General features: G+C 41.9%; 1 protein-coding gene across 1 annotated transcript in view; it reads left to right on the top strand.

Moving 5' to 3' along the window:
* Positions 1 to 7,127: 7,127 nt before the first annotated feature.
* The window catches only part of MTUS1 (microtubule associated scaffold protein 1), a 115,614-nt gene continuing 100,952 nt past the window's right edge, over positions 7,128 to 21,789 (top strand). Inside the window, exon 1 of the mRNA XM_058024141.1 lies at positions 7,128 to 7,181. The gene's annotated coding sequence lies outside the window, so the exon portion shown is untranslated. The remainder of the gene's footprint in view (positions 7,182 to 21,789) is intronic.

Genomic DNA, 21,789 nt, shown 5'->3' with positions numbered 1-21,789 from the left:
CTTTTCTTCTCTGTTTTGTTGATGCAAGCTTCTGTTTAATACACCTGTATAACAATTACTCCCATTTTTCTGTTGTTTCTGTCCCCTTACATTTACCACAGTTAGTTCTGATTACTCCAGCCAGTGTGAACAATGGCATAATTTGCAATATGAAGGTTACTGAGTGTCTAATGAAAGACACATTCACATACACTGAGATTTGATAGCCATAGCAGTCATTACTGATAGAAGAGGATCTAAGCAAAAGTAGTGTGGTACACAACATTTCATCATCTTGTAAACTCAGGAGCACCATCAAGTTAGCACCTATTAACAACGTACTGTGCATCAGCTGGTCTGCAGAAATTGTCAGCATGTATTACTTTGCATTTGCTGTTGGAAAACCCTGTGCAAGTGTGCTCAGCCTCCTCTCCTGTCAGAAGGAGTCACATCACCACGTATTTGCTGCTGGCTAAGAGCCTATTCATCCCCACATCCACATTTACCATGTGCAAATGATACTTGCTAAATCCTGCTGACTTAATCTCACATCCAAGCTTCACACTGGGAAGATGCTGCAATAGCAATATTATTTATGTGTTCTGTAATCATAGAAAAGTGACAAAAGCAAGTAATATTCAGCACCATTTAAGCAGCTGACCTGCTACAGATAAGAATGAAACTGCTTTGACTTCAGCAATTTATTTTTTTTAAGACATTAGGTCTATAGTGAGCTAGTGATGAAAGCACTGAAAAACAGGAAAAGAAACTGGCTGTATGATCTTCTCCTTCTATTAATTTCCCTTAAATAAATCTTAGTGCTAATCATTCTTCAGCAGCCCCCAGTTAACCACTCAGCTGAAGGCTTGGAGCTGTTGCAGACACAGCTCCTAAAGGCTCAGAACCATTTGTTTTATGGCAAGACACTTTCAGATAGGTCTATGCAAATAGTCACTTGGAATTATATCTTCACCTTCATTTCTCTGCCACAGATGGTTCCTTTAACAGAAAGATCTTAAGGAGGACTTTTAGGAAAAAAGGTTATTTTTAATTAAAACAAAAAACACCCAACCCAAACAAAACCAAACCAAACTAACAAAAACCAACCAAACAAAAACCAAACCAAAAAAATCCACCCAAACCTGAAAACAAAACAAGGCAAGAATGTGTTGTGCTGTCTCTAACAGCTAGATTATCTCCCAGATCTCCAGCTTTCTGATTCAGATGCCAGCATCTTGCTTGAAGAAACCCTCTACTGTCGCCTCTTATTTGTTATCAGGTGCCAGAGAAATTTATTGCCAACCATTGTCTCTTTATCACATCAAATAACCCCATCAGCTAGCATCTCCTGGCACTTTTTTACAGGTCTCTTCCTCTCTCTCCTGTGACCAAATCTCTCATCACATTAGTGTTCTTTTGGTTATTTAAGTATCAGCTCCAGTTCAGCATGACTGAAAACTGGGATTCTAAATGTTCTTTCTGGTCAGTCATTTCTTGACATCTACAAAGAACACCACTACTCTGTCAGGAAGTGGGCAGGTTTGACTGGAAATATTGACACTGTGGCAATACATGACTCTCTCAAACATCTTCCCATGATCTGTGATTAAACCTTTCCTAGCAGCCATCCTCCCTGCCAGTACACTTCTGCAAGGTTTACCCATGTTCCTTGCTGTAATATCCCTTCCCCATGGACTTGACAAAGGCAATTAAATTCTTGACTGAAGCTATTGCATTACTGATAACTCTGCTGGTTCATCATGTTCACTATGCAACCTTCCCCCCTTTCTGCTCAGAATAACAAATAAGCATATTTGGGATTTTTTTTTAAATAAATCTGCTTCTGTGAAAGTGTGTTTGCTTAGGAAACAGCATATGTGGAAAATGCCAAGGTGTAACAATTGGCACAGAACAGTACAGTTGTCATTCTGCATATGGCTATGTAAACTCATTGAAATGACACTAAAGAAAGGGGGAAGAAATCAGCCCATTTTTTATCTAACCACAAAAAAAGTAATTAAAATCCTCTAGAAGAATATCACACATATTTTCAATCACTAATATCAGAAAAAAACCCCTATATTGATTACTTGACATATTAATTAGGAATAAAGCAGTAAAGAGGTATTTTAACTCCACAGAAGATGAAAATTATATTATTTGCCATAAGAAAATGCTTCCTAAAATTACTGAATAGATTTGTTCTTATGAACTGTGCTACAAACCATGAGCCATTTCTTAAATGTCCCTTTAAGAATAATGGAAGGAATAAATAATGAATAACACATGCAATGCAGAGGTTATCCCACAAATAATGGCCTGTGAAGGAAAGAGTTTATTGCATTAGGGAATCAAGTAAACTACAATTAGTCTAATTGTTAAAGCATTCAGAGTATTTTCTAGTTCTTCACCAGAGCTGCCTGTAAGTGGGTCTGAACCTTGCTTTACTGGAAAGCATATGGAAGAAAAATGACATATGTAACTAATTTAGCCGAGAGATGTGTGATCTGTTCACCAGTACTTTTTGTGAGGATATACACAGTCTGATTGTTTTTTGAACTGTGGAGGAAAAATACCAAGAATCCTTAGAATTATGTTACTTTTAGCTATTACAGGGAAAATCAGCAGCAGAATTTTAAGATCAAACCTAAATTACTATCCAAAGACATTTTCAACATTTTCAGCAGCCCCACTCAATGATTTTCTCTGGCATACCTCACCAATATGTTGTCAAGGCAGTAAGTACACAATTTAATTCAAATAAGTCATATGAATGTGAAGTTTGTGGTAAAAAAAATTAAAGAATAGTCATTAGTAATTGAGCATCAGAAGATAATGAAGACTTTGAACTGTGGTGATATACTTTTCTGAAACCAAACTTGGCACTGGCCAGCAGAAAGGTTTGTTTTGTATTAATGCAGTACTTAAATAGTACTATTTAGGTAGTCTGCATAGGCAAAGGGGAACAGTACTCATCACTTGCTAAAGAATTTGAATGCAGTTATCAACAGTCATTACTGGCCCTCTCTCTGCCTCAAAAAACAAAAACAAACCCAAAAATCCAATGGAAAAAAAGGCCCTAAAAAATCCCAACAAAAAAACCAAACCAAACCAACCATCACAACAGAGTGCTTTAACCTCCAGCCTGCAGGAATTTCATCTGACAGCAGTCAGCCTCCTGATGCCAGAGAATCACCCATAAACACTCTGCTGTGTAACATAAACAAATCCGCAACATGGTGTTTTCCCAAATACAGCCACAGTAAGACTTATCACAGACAATGAATCCACCACAGCCAAGGTGTTTTGAGTGTTGAGAGCTGCAGCCCCCAGGTTCTGGCACCATTTGGCCACCCAGGAGCCACAGCCCTGGGCCGTGTGCCCCCATTCCCCACCACAGCACAAGCAGCAGTACCTTGGGCCACAGTCTCCAATAAGGAGTGTGAGCAGCATTCGAGTTGACAATTTCTGACATTCCAACTACAGCTTTCTTGTCATCTAAAGCATTTAATTCTTGAGTTAGGCTTCAGTGGGGTCTGCACCTAGATTTTGGCATTTTTCACAAACATGACAGGAGGAAGGAGAGGTCTCTCAGCAGCTAAACAGGCAGATGTAAGACCTGGGGGGTCATAAGGACAACAGTCCAATCTGACAAAGTCAGAAGTCCTATCTGATAATTCCCAGGAAATTCCCTTCATCACCAGGCCAGAGGCTAGCTGGGAGGAATGTCTTTCATTGTGCCTGCTGAAAGTCTGTTATTCTGAACAAACTAATCCACATGCATTGGACCAGGGAAGCAAGGCATCACTTTGCAATGTAACAATTAAGGTCCCTAGCTGGGAGAAGGGAAATTTAAATTACAATCCCTATTACAACACTGCTTTTCTAGGCAATTACCATATAATATTAAAGCACACAAGCAACCATTAAGAGTCAGGAACAGAAACTGAGTTCCCTAATAACCTATTCAAAACCATCCATTACCCTGGATACCAGCAGGACACAGACTGGGCTGTCCTGTGCTGCTGCATTTTTACTGTTATTGATACTCAAGTTACCTGGTACTATTTCAAATTATTTATACCTGCTGCAATCATATCTATTATTAAAGACAGACATACATTCATCTTGGAGTATGAATGCATCTAAAAGTATCTTTCAGAGCCATTTGTGGAGCCTGCTCCTGACTACTCCCACTGACAAGAAACAGGGAAATAATATAAAAAAGACGTGTTACTTCATTTATTCCCTTTCCCATCTAGTGTGATATTCACCTCTTGCTTTGGTGTCTCCAATTCTTTCCCATGCTTTACTCTTCTTGGGGCTCCAGGCTACTTGCAACCTCATCACCCTTTGTCGTTCATTTATCTTCCTTGTTTAAGTGATTTTGTCTTCTCTCTTTTTTCTCATTTCCTTCCCTTCAATTTCAATCTTCAGTGACAGGATCCTGCAGTATTCCTCTTACATTTATGTAAACTCAAAAATGCATGGACCAGAAAGAAGTAAGGAAGAAAAAAAAGGCAGAGAAGCAAAAGTCATTATCTCATTATCTCTTTTTAAAAAAATCTAAGTATCTGGTTTTCAATTTGATTTTTCTCCTTGATTACTGCTGTATGAAAGGCCTAGACAAACAACAAAGTCAGGAAAAATTAAAGAGCCATCAGAGTGGAATGGCTGCAGCAAATGCTGAATGAACTGTGATCTTAGGCAGGATAAAGATCAACACCACAAGCTTTCAGCTGCAGCGATCAGTCGATACTTTCCAGACCATCCCCACGGTGACAAAGACAGAGTTGTAACTGAGATTAGCCTTGACACATACAGTTGGAGACATGCCTGTGAACTTTGCTAAAAGGCTGGCTATGTAAACTATCACTCAGTTTCACATGAGCAGTAACCTAATGACAGCACAAAAATCTCACTGTGTCCCTTGCCCCACACGTCCAGCCACAGCAGCAGACTCAGCCAGGGTGCTTCAGCTGTGCTACTGAAGTGCTTGCCTCCCAAGGTCTGGAGCACTATATAGACTATCCTGGGGTGCTCAAGTTTTGTACAATGCTCAGCATTGTAGCCCAAAAGCACTCTTGCTCTGATCCAGCTTACTAGATTTGCAGTCACGTGCTAACTGAAAACCCATACGTAATAGTACTGACTCCAGCACACTTTGGATGAAGCCCATAAAGACACACAAGATTGCTTTTCATGGATGGGAATAAAATATTTTGTTTGTTACTACTAAGCCAACCACAATAAATAGTTCCCTTTCATGTGGTGATGAAACAAAGCAATCATGCTGTATTCCTCTTCTAATTATTAGGTTGAAAGAAGCAGTGTCTTCCTGGCATGTTTAATTCTGAATCATATTCATCACATATATAAATAGCCAGCAACTGTATCTAGTAGAGGAGGGCAGAGAGGAAGGTCAGGGAACTAGCTTGATGTCAGGAAAGCATTTCCTGTGGAGTCACCAAATCTGTCCTGGATACAGACTCCTATGTGGGCACACAGGGAGCCTAAAGGCAGCTGTGCTCTCATGCACCAGACATGCCAGGTAAGCGTCTCCAACCTTCCTGGCATTTGGAAGCTTCTCTTCCCCAGAAATCACATAGGCATAATTTACTTCTTAAGGCTTTGCAAGGATGAGTAAATGATTTTTCCTCTCTGCTTCACGTCACGGTAGTGCCACCACTGTGAAGACACAACTTCAGTGCCAAATCCCCAGCAGCTACTCCACTGGGTCAGGGAGACTACTACAATATGAACTTTCTCCAGTGAAATGCAAGTGGACAAAGCCTGGAGGGAAGTGCTGGCTCTACTACCACTGAAATCCAGGATGTCGAGCCCTAAGAAGTGGCAGCAAATAATACCGTGGACAGAATGCTAAAAAGAATTATGGCAGAGTTTAAAGTTGTGGCCAGTCAGTAAACTCACACACTTTCTGTCTGGTTTGTGTTTATAAACCACTCTGCATAAACACACACTTAGCCTAAGACTATCATTGCACAGCTTAGGCCATCAAGAAAATTACGCCTGAACCTCCTGAGACATCTTGTTGTAACCTAGACATTGCCCTAGTGTTGCTACACACGGTTTCACTAAGGTAGCTCTCAGCTGATTTCACAGAATCCTCGAAGTTGGAAGAGACCTTTAAGATCATCAAGTCCAACTGTCAACCCAGCACTGCCATTGCAACCAGTAAACTCGATCACCAGGCACCGGATCCAGATGCCTCTTAAGCATCTCCAGGAGCGACGACTCCACCACCTGCCTGGGCATCGCAATATGTCGCAGGAACTTCTCAGGAACAGGCTTGTTATCCAGGCTGCCTCATTCGGGCCGGCAGCAGCGGGCACGGGAGCGATCCGGCGGGCTCCCGCCGCAGCCCGGGCCGCAGGGATGGCAGCGCGGCGCGGCGGGGGCAGGCCCTGCCGGGGGAATGCGGCCCGGCCGGCCCCGGCGCTGCCCCGGGCGGGTGATTTAGCCCGGCTCTCCAGCACCGGGGCATCCCACGGCCTCTCGCTCGCGCGCCGGCCGCGAAGCCACACGCGGTTTAGGAACTGAAACCAGACCAGGCAGGTTTTGTCGCCGTCGGTTGTGAGTTTGAAGCAGCGCACTTTGCCCGGCTGGAGCAAGGTCACTGCCTGCCCCGGCTCGGCCAGGGCCCACCGTCCGCCGAGACCCGCGCCAGCCCGGTCCCGCCGGCTGCCCTCAGGAGGAGCGGCCGCCCCCCCGGTTGCCGTAGCCGGATCCTCCTCCATCCCGTGCGGTATTTTTAGCCGCTGACCCAGTTCCCCCGCTCGGCTACCTGCGCCTCTCTCACCGCTCGGCCGGGCGCCCCCCGCCGACAAACGCACCGCCCAGGGCCGGCCCGGCCCGGCCAGGTGAGGGGGGCTGCTGCGGGGCAGGTGCGCCCGGAGCACGGCGGCGCCGCCTCGCACGGGACGGCCCGGAGGGGGCGCGGGGCTGCTGAAGGGGCGCAGCCCGGGGCGGGACAGCCACGAACGCCGAGCCGGCGGCGCTGGCGAGGAGCGGGCGGGCTGGTGCGGGCGCGGCGCTGCCGGGGCCTCCGCGGGGGCGGAGGGGAGGCGGTGCCGGCGGCGAGAGCGGCCGCGGCGCAGTTTTCTGCAGCGGCGCCGATCTACAAGTGAGGGGTACTGTGTGCGTGCCGCCCTAAGTGCTGACTTGCTGTCTTTTACAGAAGTGTGAGTACTCCCCTTTCTTCCCTTCCTTTTCTTTCTCTCCTCGCTCTCTCAGCGAGCGCTCCCCAGGGTGGCCGGATAACGGGGCACGGGAGCGGAGCGCGGCTGCGGCTGCCCGGGGGAAGCGGTCACTGCCGCCGCTCCGTGCTGCTCCAGCCTTCTCTCCTCCTGTGCTCCTGGGCGATTGCCGCCCGCCGCCTTCCCGCGGCCTCGGGGCGCAGCGCAGGTGCGGCGGCAGCGGGGCCCGCCCCGAGGGGCCTTTCCCCTGCGCTGAGGGGTCACAGCCTCGGCGGGCCCGAGTTGGGTGTTCGGAGTTTTCCATATTGAGAGATACGGAAATTGTATATTGCAGTATGTCGCAGTTGTTTGGTTTTTTTTCTTTTTTTTTTTCCTTTTCTATCTGGATGAACAGTGACACCGTGTTTGATATGTGTAAAATGTGCTACAGCTCGCTCTCGTGCACCCGGAGTGCTTTCGTCCTGCACTATGAGCACGAACTCTCCTGAGATTTTTAAAGGAGTATTTTTAATGCTCGCTCCTCTGCTTGCTGCTATTTATACCGCGCAAGGTTGGCAAGGAGAGGAGAGCTGGAGTTCGGAAAGGACATTGAGCTTTAACTTGATACCATTGTTCCAAGGCGAGAAAGTGCAGCTATTTAAAATAAAACAAAACAAAGAAATGCCCAGAAAACAAGCCCGTGAAAACACCCTACCTCTCTGTTTTTCTACTGCATTATCCAAGCAGAGAACTGAGCATCCCTTTCTGGTTAGGGTATGTAGGTGATGTTCTGCCACGGGGTCTAAGCCTGGACTTTGGTTTTATTATTTGTTTGCATTTTGCTTGTCATGTGATGGACAGTCCAGCTGGTTAAACCCCACACCGGGGGATTATCTGAAAGATGAAGTCTCACACTGGCAGATGTATGACTTTCACTTAGGTAAGAGAAGTCATTACTGGTCACTGCCTATGCATTGTAAGATAGAGTAGCTATAATGTAAAATATTACTAACACTAAGTCTGAAAAATTGGATGATACCTATGCTGTTGAATATATATTAATGGGTAATCAATTTCTTTCTTATTTTTCTGAATTAATTCTGTACACAGCAACACCTCTCTCTGAAGTCAGGAGAGATAGAAGTTTTTCATACAGTGAAACTTTAATTTCGGGAATAGAAAAGCTTTAACCATCATCGTTTATATCACTAAGATTTTCTGAGTGGATAGTGGTAACTAATATGGATTGCTAAATGAGATTGGTATTAAGAATTGTGTATTCCTCGTGACATGCACCGTGCTGTGGTGGAACTGCAGAGCAGCACTGCAGCGGCTGGCTCGCGTGACTGCACGCCAGCCACTGGGGCTGGCTTAGTTCTCCTAGTGCTAATTATCCTGGGTGAGCAATGGATTGCATTTGACTGTGATTTTATGGAGTAATTGCATGTGTGGTAACAAGGCTCTGCTAAAAATTCATATAGTCCCTTTTAAAATATTGCAAAGCTTTGACTTCTGGCTGAGATCAGTCTGCTTCGGAACTGTGGCTGAAACAGTGATCATGATCTGGTAAATCTGATACTAAAACTTCACCTAATCTGATTTCCTGTTCAGAGTTAGCATGATTCTGTCAAGATGCCATAAGTTGAAAATATTTGAACAAATGTTAAATTTTTAGTAGCTAACCCCTTGATTTGGTTTCATGATATTTTTGAGCAGTTGTGATCCATAAATAGGAAGCCTTCCTGCCAGATGCATAATTGTTCCTTACTCTCATGTGTTTTACTTACACCTGAAATCAGTATCTGAGTACTGACTTACTGCAGCAGTGCAGTGTCAAGGCCTTGAAAAAGTCAAGATTTGACAGAGTAATGACACTCTAAATGCATTTGGTGCTTCTGTTTCTAACTCTTGCATTTTGTGGTTTCAAGCTTTTGTCTGCAGGCACATAAGTTACAAGTGAGTTTCGTTTTTAGGCAGAGCCAAGGTTCTTGTACAAAAATGTCAACTCTAAGGAGGCTTTTTTTTTAATCTTTTAGGATTTACTATTGAGCTGAGATTTAACATGTTGGGTAGCTAATGGTCTTAACAATCTAGCAAAATAATTGCTAAAATTTGTAATAGGAACTCTGGAATGCAGATTAGCCAGCTGATAGTGTGGGACTGATTTTTTTTTTTTTATCTACAGAAATAAAGATGCACTTACATTTTTATACATATATATGTGCCATGTACATGTATAAATGTATATGTTTTGTGTAGAAATACGGCATATTACAAGATTGTACTTATTATAAGATGTGACAGTGCACCACTGCTGTAGTTTGATTGCTTGATGATGAGAGACCAGATTATGTGGTCAGAAGTGCCACGTGTGGTATGTATGATTCAACAGAAGCTGCTGAAGTGATTGCCTGTCCTAAGTCCCTATTTCTGTTCAAGTCATTGTGTTCTATTCATTCAGTTTCATGAAGTATCCTGATTTACTCTTTTATTGGGAAAATCAAGCATTTTTAGTTGCCTTTATCCCTTTAATATGGAAGATTGCCTGGTGAGTTTGTGAAATGCTCATTCTATGGAGTAGTTTGGAGTTAAAGCTGGGAAAGTTAATGCTCTTTATTCTGCTTTACTTGTTTGCAAGAATCAGTGCTTCTTCAGTGTTTGTGCTGTGGAACTGGCTGTTGTACAGTTTGCTCTATGCAAACACTGAAGTGAGAATGATAACAGCCTACTTCTTTTTAAGGGAGTGCTTGCACTGTGGAGTTTTTTGCTTTTCCTGATTTACGTATGAAGATGATTTTAGACTCAATAGCTGCTCTCATGGAGGCATGGGAAGAATTGTTTTCTACTTTCCTATTTTCTCTGTTGTTGCAGAGATGATTCCACAGAGTATGCTATGCATAGGTATGCTTTATTATCTGACAAGAAAGTTAGTTCTAGTTGATAATTTAGTGTCCTTCAAGTAAAAAATTAATATTAATTATGAGTCGTAATTTTCTACATGAGTGGACTTTTTCAGTGCCAAAAAGTTATGTCAGTGGGAAATTTCCTTTTTCCCATCTCTAGCACCTAAATTAACTTCAGTTTTATTTCATGGACTTCTCCTTCCCTTGCATGAATTGCATTAATCCTTTTACACTAAGTTGCTACTACACTCAAACTGCTTTAGTTACTACTCCGTTTAGTTTTTTCATCAGGAAAACCTGCAGCTGCTCTTAATGGATGACTTTGATATGACCTGTGAATTGCCCACTTGTATTGACTCCCCATTGTCTGTTGACATTCTCTTTAGATGGTTCCCTTAATGTCTGTCATTTTGTTTGGCTTTGTCATAGAATTTATTTGAGCCCCTCGAACTTGGCAAAGTTGCCAGCAGCAATGTTCAAATACTTAAACTTAAAAAATTAAAACTAGCTTATTTCTGCATTTAATCTAAATGTGGATTTAAAGACTGCAATATGGTAATTATGCAGGAAAATGAAACTAGTGCACTCAGGGCACTGGGAGCTGAGATGTTGTAAGCCACCCTGGGGTTTGATGAACTAGTTCTAGTGCAGACCCCTGTGAGTGTGCACACAGAGGCTGGCTGTGTGCTCAGAGTGACGGGGGGCATCAGCTGAACAGCAGAATCCCTGAGGTGGGGTACAACATTGGCGTGTGTGTGCACCAGCACTTCATTCTGGTGGCTGGTGTTCCTAGTGTCACTAATATCTTTTACTCCGTACTCTCTGTACTGTGTCTGGCAGGACGAAATAGGACAAGCTTTCTTCCTGAGTCAGTTTCCTCTGTGTTTGCTCCATTCATGTCAGTGAAGAAATGGACAAGCCTTCTTCAAGCAAAACCAGAGTACTGACGCAGGAATTGTTATTACTATAAAAAAATATGGTTGTAGATACATTATATGTTTTTATTTCCCCTGATGTCCTGTCAATGTATAAGATCCATATAGTGTATTCTGGCTTGTTAGTTCAGTGTGATAGCATTAGCTGACACCAGTGAGGTCTGGGTGGAGTGATTTGTGAAACGGTGTTCCTTTTCTCTTTCTGAGATCACTGTAAACCTATGGGACTGGCCAAAAAAGAAATTATTAACATCTCTGGGCTCCTGAAAGAGTGTGATTGTACTCTTGGATGAGTGTGAGTAGTTGGTGCTGCAAGTGTTAGAGACTGCTTTTCTCCTCCATTCATCCCCTGTTGGAGTTGTAGCTGAGGCTGCTGCCTTGTCATGACTCTAGTGTTGAATTGCAGCAGACTGAATAATCTCGATTGAAGAATTTAAAAAGTAGGAGGATTTTGCTGCACCATCATTTCAGGAGGGTTTGGGAACTAAGGATCTGTATGCCATTGGGCAGTCTGAGTGCATTGTGGTAAAGGCTATGGGCTGATGAATAAACTACTGTTAAACAAGAAAGACCATGACTTGTCCATTAAATATGGTTTGTGTGCCCATTCTCCTAATTAACGTGGATCTGCCTTTCCTGTTTTACTTGGTGCTTTACCTGTATGCTTCTAGTGAGTCAAATATGATTACTCTTAGCTGAGGATGCTAAAGGTAAGATCCTTGGACTGATTCAAGACCATGGTGTGAGACCATTTTTTAATTGGAGATATAAATGGAAGATGCTGCTGGCTTATAGACAGCACACATCCTGTTAATGCACAGTCTACAAGAATCATCAGTTCTTGGACAGAGTCTGAGTTGCTTGCTCTTAGTGTCTGATTCAAATGTTTTCGTGACAGCAAAATTTTTTTTTTTGCTATGATTATTAGAGGTATTTGAAATACCAGTGATGTGACTTTAAAAGGGAAGTCGGGAAGTACTTTCATAATATTTTCCTCAGGTTTGTATTTTTCTTTAAAAAATGCTTTAATTTACAGAATTACAGTTTGCCTGAGAAGTGCCTTTTTCTAACCTTTGCACTGAGGTAGGACTACAGCTTGAGCTAGATCAGGTCAGACGTGGCAGGGTGCAGCTGAGTCTTGCAAATCTGTAGCTGGAGGTTCTGTAACCTGTTTTGGGTAATCTAGCAAATAACATCATTTAAGCAAAGAAATAACTTGAACTAGGATGGTTGGTGAGCCATTTACAGGATTATAGGCAAGTGTTGTTATAGAAGTTAGTTGGCAATTGTACCTGCTTTTGGTACTGAACTCTTTCAGATGAAACACCGAGACCTTCAAGGAAATTGATGTAAGGTGAGCTGTTGGTGGCCCTTTCCCCTGAAATGACATTGATCAGGTGATTAATCTTGTCCCTGAGCAGGACCATAGCTCTTTATTGCAGCTCTGAGTTGCAAGAAGATTATAGTGCTGCAGTTTTCTGAATGCTGCCTCTTGCTGTAAGAAATTCTCATATGCTCCTCTGTGAGCCTGTCATTTCACCCAGTTCTATGAAGTTTTGATGTGTCAGATGTCCTTAGCATTTCTTTTAGTTTGAGGTGGGGGAAAAAGTCTCCAAGTTTTCTGGGTGAAATTAGCATGAAATTTGACTATTTTTAGTGGTTTATTGGTAAATGCTGCATAATTGGAAGACTGCTTAGTGGACAGAAATAATAGCTTGATAAAAATTATTCTATAGAAAAGTGGCATATATGCAGTGTGGAAAACTGGAAGTCTGTCTTTGCAAGCTTTATTTAAAAGTTTTGGAGTTCTGGTAACGTGTGCTCTGCAATGGTCAGTACAACTTCCACTCTGTGCAGCAAAAGCAACAATACACAGCTGTTACTTTCAAACCTGATGTCCAGTTTTAAAGATGTATCAAGGGTTGTTTGATTGGAAATTGTCAAAATTGAATCTGCTTTTCAGTCTGAGTTGCTTTTGTTATTTTCTTCTCCTGCTTATCTTACTGCTTTTGATGTCTTGAATTCTGTGTTATTTAATGTCACTTCTCTGTAGTGGCTGTGTTTCATGTGGGTAGTTTTCTATCTTGGCCTTTAAGTTGCTCAATTAAAAAGACAGCTTATGGCAAAGTCATTCACCATGAACATTTGGAAGTAACCTGGGTAGGTGTTTATTTTGGGAGATACTGATTGATACAGAAAACAAATATGCAGCATGCATCCCAATATTAGGATTATTGTTATCAATCGTAATTCACCATTTAACTTACAAAGAAACATAAAGCTTTAATAGTGTCAGAATGCTGTCCTCTTGAATCTTTGTGATGTTCTTTTGGGAAAGAAACTGAAGAATAGCTTGAAATTTCATTTGAAAGGCTTTTAACACTCCTCTCTGCCACAGGCAGTGCTTCTTGGACTGTCATGTCATCTGCAATGATGTCACCTGGAGATTAAACTCTTCTGGTATTCCGTTGATGGAGTTTTACCTCTTGCAAAGCATGAACTTCCCTAACATCTTGATTACTAGGCTTATTTAAACATTTGTTAGACCTTCTGCAGATTTGCATTGGTTTGGTCCATACTTAAATTGTGCTCTTTGAGGTTAGCAAACTTAAATGTCATAGTTTTCAGAGAATTCAGTCCCATCATTAAATCAGTGTATGACTTTCCCAGAAACTGGAGAACTAAAGGTAATTAAAAATGAACTGTTGCACCTTGATTTGCTGCCCACATTTGTCTGAAAGCTGATATTTGTTGTTGAAGGAGCTGACAACTAAACATGTTAAAGCTTAAATAAACCCAAAACCCACCAGAGTGAAAGGATGGGTTATTTGAAGAACTAATTCTTTTAGCAAGGTGCACGCGGTATTAGAGTTGTCACTTTGTGGAATGTAAAAACTAACTTCTGTTAGTGATCATCTATCTTAATTCCTGGGAGGATACATTTTGCTCAACATTTTGGACTGAAGGAGTAGCTTGTTTAGCTCCTCTCTGAGATTAGCATTGAAACTGTCTTCTCATACTGGTTTTTAGCACAGACATATACCCTGGCTCATTAGAAGATTTTCTGTGGAGACTGGACAACTGTGCTTAGTGTACTTGAGAAAGCCTCCTCTGTCGTCTTTGATGCCATGTTCAGGTTCTCCATGTAAGGCTCAGTGCAGGTTGCTACAGGTGATCCTGTCCTGCTTTTTTGTTGTTTTGGTTTGAGTTTTTTCTGTAAAAGTGGTGGTTGAAACTACACGGTGCTTTGTCCATCATTGCATGTGGACTTTGTGATTTCCTCTAAGAGGATTGACATCTTTTGGTTTTGCAAATGTGCTCATGTTCAAACCATTACTGAATTATTGTATGTCTCTTTTTGACTCCCCACTTCTTTCTGGTTATTCATTTGAGGAGGAAAAAAAAAGAAGAAAAGGAATGCTTGTATCGAACTGTTCCTTTCCACCTTTTGGACATTAATCTTTCAGTTCTACTGTGTACAGGATTATTTCTGACTCCTGGCTGAAGCTCTTAATGGTCATGTGGCTTCTTTGTTGATGCTGTCTAACGTGTGAAGCACTGGTGCTGCCTCCCCTGTGCCTGTGTTGAGCTGCAGGACAGCTCACCTTGGATGCTGCTGGTTGCTGGCTGTGTGATGCAGGCCCTTTCTGGATGTACTGGCCTGGCAGTTCCTGGCACTGTAAGCAGGCTCTGTCTCTTGCAGTGTGCTCTCATCTGATTTGTGCACTGGTTATTGCTTTGTTCCCATCAGTCATCAAGGATCTTAAAACCATTACTGTGTGGCTGGCTGCTATCTAATCTTGGGAAGCCTATTGATTGCTGTTCCACTGTTGCAATCTTACCTAATTGCATGGCTTGTCTGCCAGTTTCACCTCTGCCCGACACCCTCAGTGCTGACTTGACCATTTCATTACATTGTAGATACGTAGAAGATGCCTACAAAAATTTGCAGAAGCTGGGTGTTTCTTTATGTTAGTTCTATTTGAACAACTCCCTGTTTCAGGTGTGCTCTCTACCAGATGCTTTTAAGTGGGCAGCCTGTGTGGTGCTCTATCATCTCAGTAATCCTTCAGGTGTAAGTTTGCAGGAGCTGAAGTCTGCTGCAGACTTCCACCAAGGAGAATGTTATTTTGTATGCTTTATTTGCTCCTCATTTAGTGTTCCCAGCCAAACTTATGGAACTTTATTCTTACTCTTATTCTTACTCTTACTTATTCTTATTCTTACTTCTTTCAAGAAGTGTGGAAGGAACATGAATTGTTTTTATTGTCTGTGAAATTTCATCCTTTTCAGGTCTCTGTTAGCAGCAGCTGCTATCAGCAGCCTGAAGGTGCTGGAATAAAATCTGTTGGTATGATTTGTAGTTCATATGTATTATAGCATATGACTTGATTTAATGAATTTGTTGCCAGAATTGTCTGAGAATTATTTTTGTATCACATAGTAGATTACTTACTTACTGTGTATTTTATTTGATGCTTCTTTTGAATTTGAGTGAGTAATTTTATTTGTTCCTGAGTTTTAGGTAATTAAATTTTTGTATCTACAGGTGGATTGCTGGAGTTGTTCTTTTGCAAGCTTTCCTGAAATGAAAGGAATTCCTTGGATATTTTGCTGTTTGAATCCTTACTTGTGTCTCAGTATAGAAGCATCTCAGAGCTACAGATGCTCCCTACAGTGCATCTGTGTTTCCTCTGCTTTGTTCCAATGTCATAAACAATTCGTAGGACCTGTTGAGGAATTGTTATAGTTGAGTGTTATGAAACTGAACTGTCTGGGTGTTGTCTCTTGACACATTATTATAATCAGCCAGAACCTTGATGCCAGGAGATAATGAAGGCTGGTTCTGCAGTCAGCATAGGTTGGTGGCCTTGGGCAGTTGGATGCCTTTAGGTGTTTGCACTCTCAGTATCTGCCTGCAAGGACAGCAGAGGCTTGCCAAGCAGCTGGGAAGGTCACCTACTTTAGTGTGTAGTAACAGAATGAATATTCTTGCTCTGCTCTCGTGTAATGGATAGCTTCTGGTTTGGAGTTGTGCAGACCACTGCTTCACCTAAGGATTCTTTGTGCTCTGTAGATCCTTGATATTCTAATAGCAGATAATACAAACCTTGTGAGCTTGGCAGTTTTCTCAGGAGATTGGACATGCTTTTGGACATCCTCTTGATTATGTATACTGCTTGTGGTAAAAGCTTGCTTCTACTTTATTGCACAAGCACACAGATCAAGATATCTGAGCAGTTTCTGTATGTGGTTAGGATTCATCTTTACCTTTCTTTTCTTGCCCTGAGCTTGTTTTTGTGTTTGGGTTTGTGTGCCAAATATTTTGTGTAATAAAGTGTCCCACTGCTCAGCAAGTGGGCTCCCAAGTCAAATACCATAAAGTCAGTCTTCTGTGTTATACATTTCTTACAGGTTTCATAATAGCTCTGTTTGGTGTAACTAGTATTTATTCATGCTTCTCTGTTTTAATCAAGCTGCATCTCAATGCTGAAGAAGTTAGTAAGTCTGGCTCCAAATTTCAGCCAGCTTGAGCTGGTAGTTCATTTAGTACCCTAATTGCAAGGTGATAATTGAATAGGAGTTGTCTTCAGTTCCCTACATGCAGAGGCTGTATCATTAGACCTTCTGAAGTCTTGCTAAAAGCTGCCTCTACTGAAAGATGTATTGCAGCTTCAGCTATTACTTGAACAAGAAAAGCATTGAGCATGTTTTTTGTTGTTGTTGTATTGGGCCAGTGGCTTCCCTGCTTGCCCAGATGACTGTTGGCCAAGTGCTTCAAGCAGAGCTGGTGGTGCATGCCCTGTTAATTGGGGTCTCTGGGTGTTTTTCAGCATTCAGCTTTTTCCACTTGTCCCAGCCTAGTGGCAATCAGGACTGTAATTCTTCCCCTTGGTTCCCAGCTATCTTTGTTGCAGTAGGCTGAATTGCTATGCTCACACAGGTCCCAGCACTGTTGTGCTGGTGTGTAAGCCTTACTCTACAACAACATTTAGTCACAAGCACACACATGTGTTAAAAATGCACTTTTTTAGACAAAATAAGAGCTGTGGAGCCTTGAAAGAAGCGAGTGTAATGTACTGAAAACTGAGAAGAGTGAAGGTGAGAAACCGCAGTGGTTAGAGCAGCTCTCCCAGCAGAACATTTGACACTTCAGTGGTGTAGCTTGGCATGTGGGCATGCCTCCAGGCTTTGCTCTCCTAGGGGTTACCCTGTTGGTAAGGTGTCACCTAAATATAGTAAGCCTGTGTGCTGGGGGTGGTTTTTTCCCCCTGCAATGGGCTATTTTCAGTGTAAAATAAGCAGGAGAGCTTTGTGTTCTACAAGGTTACTCCATCACAAGCTTTCAGATGTTTCTAGTTGTTTAGTTTTCTTATTGAAGGCCATGTAGAAACCGTGTGGCAAACCTTGAGATCAATATTTCTGTTCTCTAATCTGTAATGGGGTGCATATCATTGATAAAAGATGTCTGGTTCTGTAGAGGTCATTCCATAGTATTTACGTAAGTTATATTTAGTGCATGTTTTTATCTGATTGGTGTCAGAATAAAGCTGCTGTTACAAACTGCTTACTTATTTATAAACACAGAGAATGCAAGCTTCCCTAGAGGGGCAGCTTAGAATGTTGTTCTTAAAAAAAATGTGAGGGAAGTGGTTTCTAGGAAAAAAAAAATCAGTTGCAGTGTGTTCTTGATGGCTGGTTGGTGGTGGTTTTGTTTTGCCAACCAGTGGCTTCATGTAAAAGTATGTTTGTGGTTGTCAAATGTGAATACAGTTAGATGCTATAAAGAATGAAGTTTCTCAATCTCCAGGACTAATCATAATCTGCAGGTAGCAGAAGGTGGCTTACAACACAGTTGGAAAGTGGTGGACTGGCTCCTTCCCTGAACTTCCTGCAATGGCAGTCTTCCCCCCTGCCCCCCCAAAAAAACCCCCAGCAAAAACCCACAAAAAACCCCTAAACCCAAAAACATGTAGAAATGCACTATTCATGTACATCCCATCTCTACTTATGAGTGAACACTTGGAACAGTGTACAGCCGGGCAGGTCCTTGAATCTCTAAACTTAATAGCCTTTCAGTGTATGTCTTTTGTTTTCTGTTTTTGTTATAGAGAAGTCTTGGATGGCAAATTCATCTTACTTCGTGCCTCAAAGTAACATTGAATAACTGGATAACCCTACTATATAAAACTATTAAGTGTAACTGTAGCAACCCTGTATTTTTCCATTGGGCAAAAAAGTAGCATTTTTAAACACAGAAGATGAATCTGTAGTATTGAAAAGGGAAAATGTCAAATAACGGGCACCTGTCCACTCTTGGGAAGAAGTCAGTCATTGAAGTGATTATGAATGCTGTAGTATCTTTTCCATTCTCTTCAGCTCTTCCAGAAATTGCTTTCAGAAAGAGGCAAATGGCCTTTGTACTCAGTGATAGTGCCTAGAGAAAAATTTAATCCCTCTGGACTAACGTCTGCCTTTCTACAAACCAGTGACTTTGAGGTTAATGTTTAAATATTTAAATGGATTTGGCATGTTGCCATTTAAGTGGAACAGAATGTGCTTAACCTGAAACTCAAACAGTTCCCTGGGTAGCCAAAAAAATAAATAAATTGCTCAATAGTGCAGCGATCTGGTAAATTGAAAGATTATAGTTTAACCCTAACCCTGAACAGGGTTATCCCAAATGAGGAATGTCTGTCTTATTTTTTCTATTTAGTTGAGGGCAATTTTTACGGATGTTATTGGAACTTTTTACAGAAGTTCTTAGGCTAAGTGGTAGCACTTATCTGTGGATCAAAGTCCAGTATAAGCCAGTTCTAGTGTAAATTACTGATCTGCATGAAATAATTTTAAACTTGTTGAAAACTGAGTAACTTGCTTAATTTGGATAATTTTATTTTTAGTTCTGTCTTTGGGGTGGAACATAGAGGTTAAACCAAGGTTTGATGAGTATAAAGCTTAGTTTGAGAGTCTTGATACTTAAAAATTGAAATGGAAGAAGTTAAAGAAGAAAGGCAAGAGCAAGTGCACCTGGCATTCTTCACATCTCTAGGGCTGTCTACCTTAATCCGAAGGGTTACCAGTGCCTGGAAGAGAGGTGGGAGCTTTGGCCTTGAGACTGCATCTCTAATCCAGTCAGATTCTGACCTTAAGTTTACCAAGAACTTTGCTAAAACCATCCCACTCAGGGGAACTTTTCCTGCCTCTCGTGCCAGATGATGCAAACCCAGGTTTTCTGCCAAGTATCCCAAAGATTTTCTCATTTTCTTCACATTCTGCACTGGTGACTGCATGCTGTCTGTAGTTGAGAGAATGAAGCAGTGTTCAAGGCATGCTAAGGTAAACTGGGCTGGGTAGGGGAGACAATTTTCTTTCCTCATTGTGCTTTCTTGTACAAATCTCGTGTTCAAGTTAAACAAGTATGTGAATTTTTCATGTATAGATGTGAAACCTCACACTTTAGAACTCTTAATGAAAATAATTAGAAATCCCATAACTCCAAGCCTATTAAAGAAGTATTTGAGTTGCAGCAACTTCCCAGACAAACTGGTGTTTTGTTTATCTCTTGATTGTGTGGTATTTGTACTACAGCAGAGAAGTGAAATTGTCTGGGCCAGTGTCAGGTGTTTGCTTGAGCTCATTTTTGCATCCTAGAGAAAGGAATGTTACTGCAAATGTCCAGCAAGGAATTTCTACATCGCATACTGTGATGTGATTGATGTGAACCAAAGGGAGGTCCCCTCATAAATGGTTAGGGAATCTGCACAGTACCAAAAAGCATCCTCCACCTGAGTGTTACAACTCTAAAACTGGTATGAACTACTTATTCTTCTACATCAGCTATGTCAGTAGTTGGAGACAGTTCTATCACAGTTTAATGTATTTGGTGATTTCCTTATGAAGGAAAAAGAAATTTCTACTTAAACGACTGTTTCATCGGCCATTTCAGGAAGGAAGGACAGACAGACTGCTTTTCATAGACCAGCCTCTTCCTGCTGGTGGTTCAGAGGTAAAGGGAAGATCAAGACAAAGAAAAGTTTACTTTTGAGCATTTTATAGATGGATGTAAAAAAGACAATCTGTGTTTCATTCAAGAAATAACACATTAAATACCTCAGCTAGAAAACTTGCAGTAGGAGCTTTTAATATGAAATTTTCAAATCTTACTTCTGAAGAAAGTGCTCTTTTTTACTCCTTGCGTGTTAAATGAGATGAAGGAGAACAATATGTTCAAATTGTCAGCTTAACTCTTAAAAGATTACAGTGATCTGTGCCTGGTGCTGCCATGTGTAGTCAGCTTGCTCCTGCAGCACTCTTTAGCATCCTTAGTCTAGGAAAATTTTTCATTTAGGAAAAGAATCTAGCAGTCAAAAGTGGTAGGCAAGAAATCAGAAAAGCCTGTTCAGGAAAGCACTCAGATTTCAGATTTCATCAGCTGCAAAATATGAATGTATGGGTCAAAGAGAAGATATTTTTGGATCTGTTCTGAAGGGGAGAGAAGAAGGGCAGATGGTTGGTGATCACATTTTTTACAGGGAGATATTTGCGCTGTATTTAAATAGATTGAAAGTATGTTAATCTCCACGAGAGAGACTCTTATGGGCAAAATGGGGAGTAATGAAGCAGAAACTTAAGTCCAGAGCTCAGTATTGACTAACCTTAAAGAGCAGCTTTTAAGAAGTCCTTAAAGGCATAATCAAGCCATAACAAGTTCAACTAGGGACCTAGGAAAGCCAGGTAATGATGAGATGAGGCAGGCCTGGCACAGCAGGGGAGGAAGGGCCTGTGTGTGCAAGCTTCCCTGGTGTTTCTTTTATTTTGGGGCTGGTGTTTGCACGTGGCTGTTAGATGGCTGTGGTTAACATACCCTGCCTTGTCCTTTGTGCCAGCTGAGCAGCAGCAGGATTCACCACCCAGTGATTCTGAATGCAGAATGCTTGTGGTGCTGAGGGTGAGGTTCTTCAGCCTGAGTATCCTCCCAGCCAATAGCTATATACTTATTGCTTTAGATCCTTCTGATTTCTGCATCTTTGTGTGTTGTTCTGGTTTTTCTCTCAGAGGTCACAGAATCATGGAATGGCCTGGGTTGTAAGGGGCCTAAAGATCATCCAGTTCTAACCTCCTTGGCATGAGCAGGGATGTGTTTGATTAGATCAGGTTGCTCAAAGCCTCACCTCAACCGGGCCTTAAACACTTCCAGGGATGAGGCATCCACAACATCTATGTTCAACCTGTTCCAGTGCATCACCACCCTCACAGTAAATAATTTCTTGCTAATGTCTAATCTGAACCTACTGTCTTTCAGTTTGTAACCATTCCCCCTTAGCCTGTCACTACATGCTCTTGTAAATAGTTTCCATATTTCTGGTAGGCTCCCTTCAGGTAATGGCAAGCTGCAATTAGGTCACCCTGAAGTGTCTTTTTCAGGCTGAATAATCCCAGTTCTCTCAGCCTTGATGATTATAGCCTGGAGACAACTATTCCTATTCTGCAGGTGGTCAACTCTCTACTTTTCTATTAAATTTCTGACACAGTGTTTTTCTGATGGTAAGTGCAATGAACTGGTAGTCAGTATTTGAGGCTGGGAGGTGGGATCTCAATGACAAGCTGTGTAGTGCTGAAATCTTGGCTCTTCCAGTATCATATTCTTCCATTGGTAATGCTGTGGAGCTGTAGTGTGCTGTGTGTTGTTAGATGGGAGAACGAAGCTTGTTGCCATCCACTTCAGTTTTGCTAAGCAGAAAAAAACTTGGATTTGTCAAATTAGTTTGACTC

The sequence above is a fragment of the Melospiza georgiana genome, chromosome 5, assembly GCF_028018845.1.
Source record: "Melospiza georgiana isolate bMelGeo1 chromosome 5, bMelGeo1.pri, whole genome shotgun sequence".
Taxonomy (NCBI): Eukaryota; Metazoa; Chordata; class Aves; order Passeriformes; family Passerellidae; genus Melospiza; species Melospiza georgiana.
The sequence above is the reverse complement of the archived record's forward strand: the minus strand, read 5'-3'. Positions and strand labels throughout refer to the sequence as shown.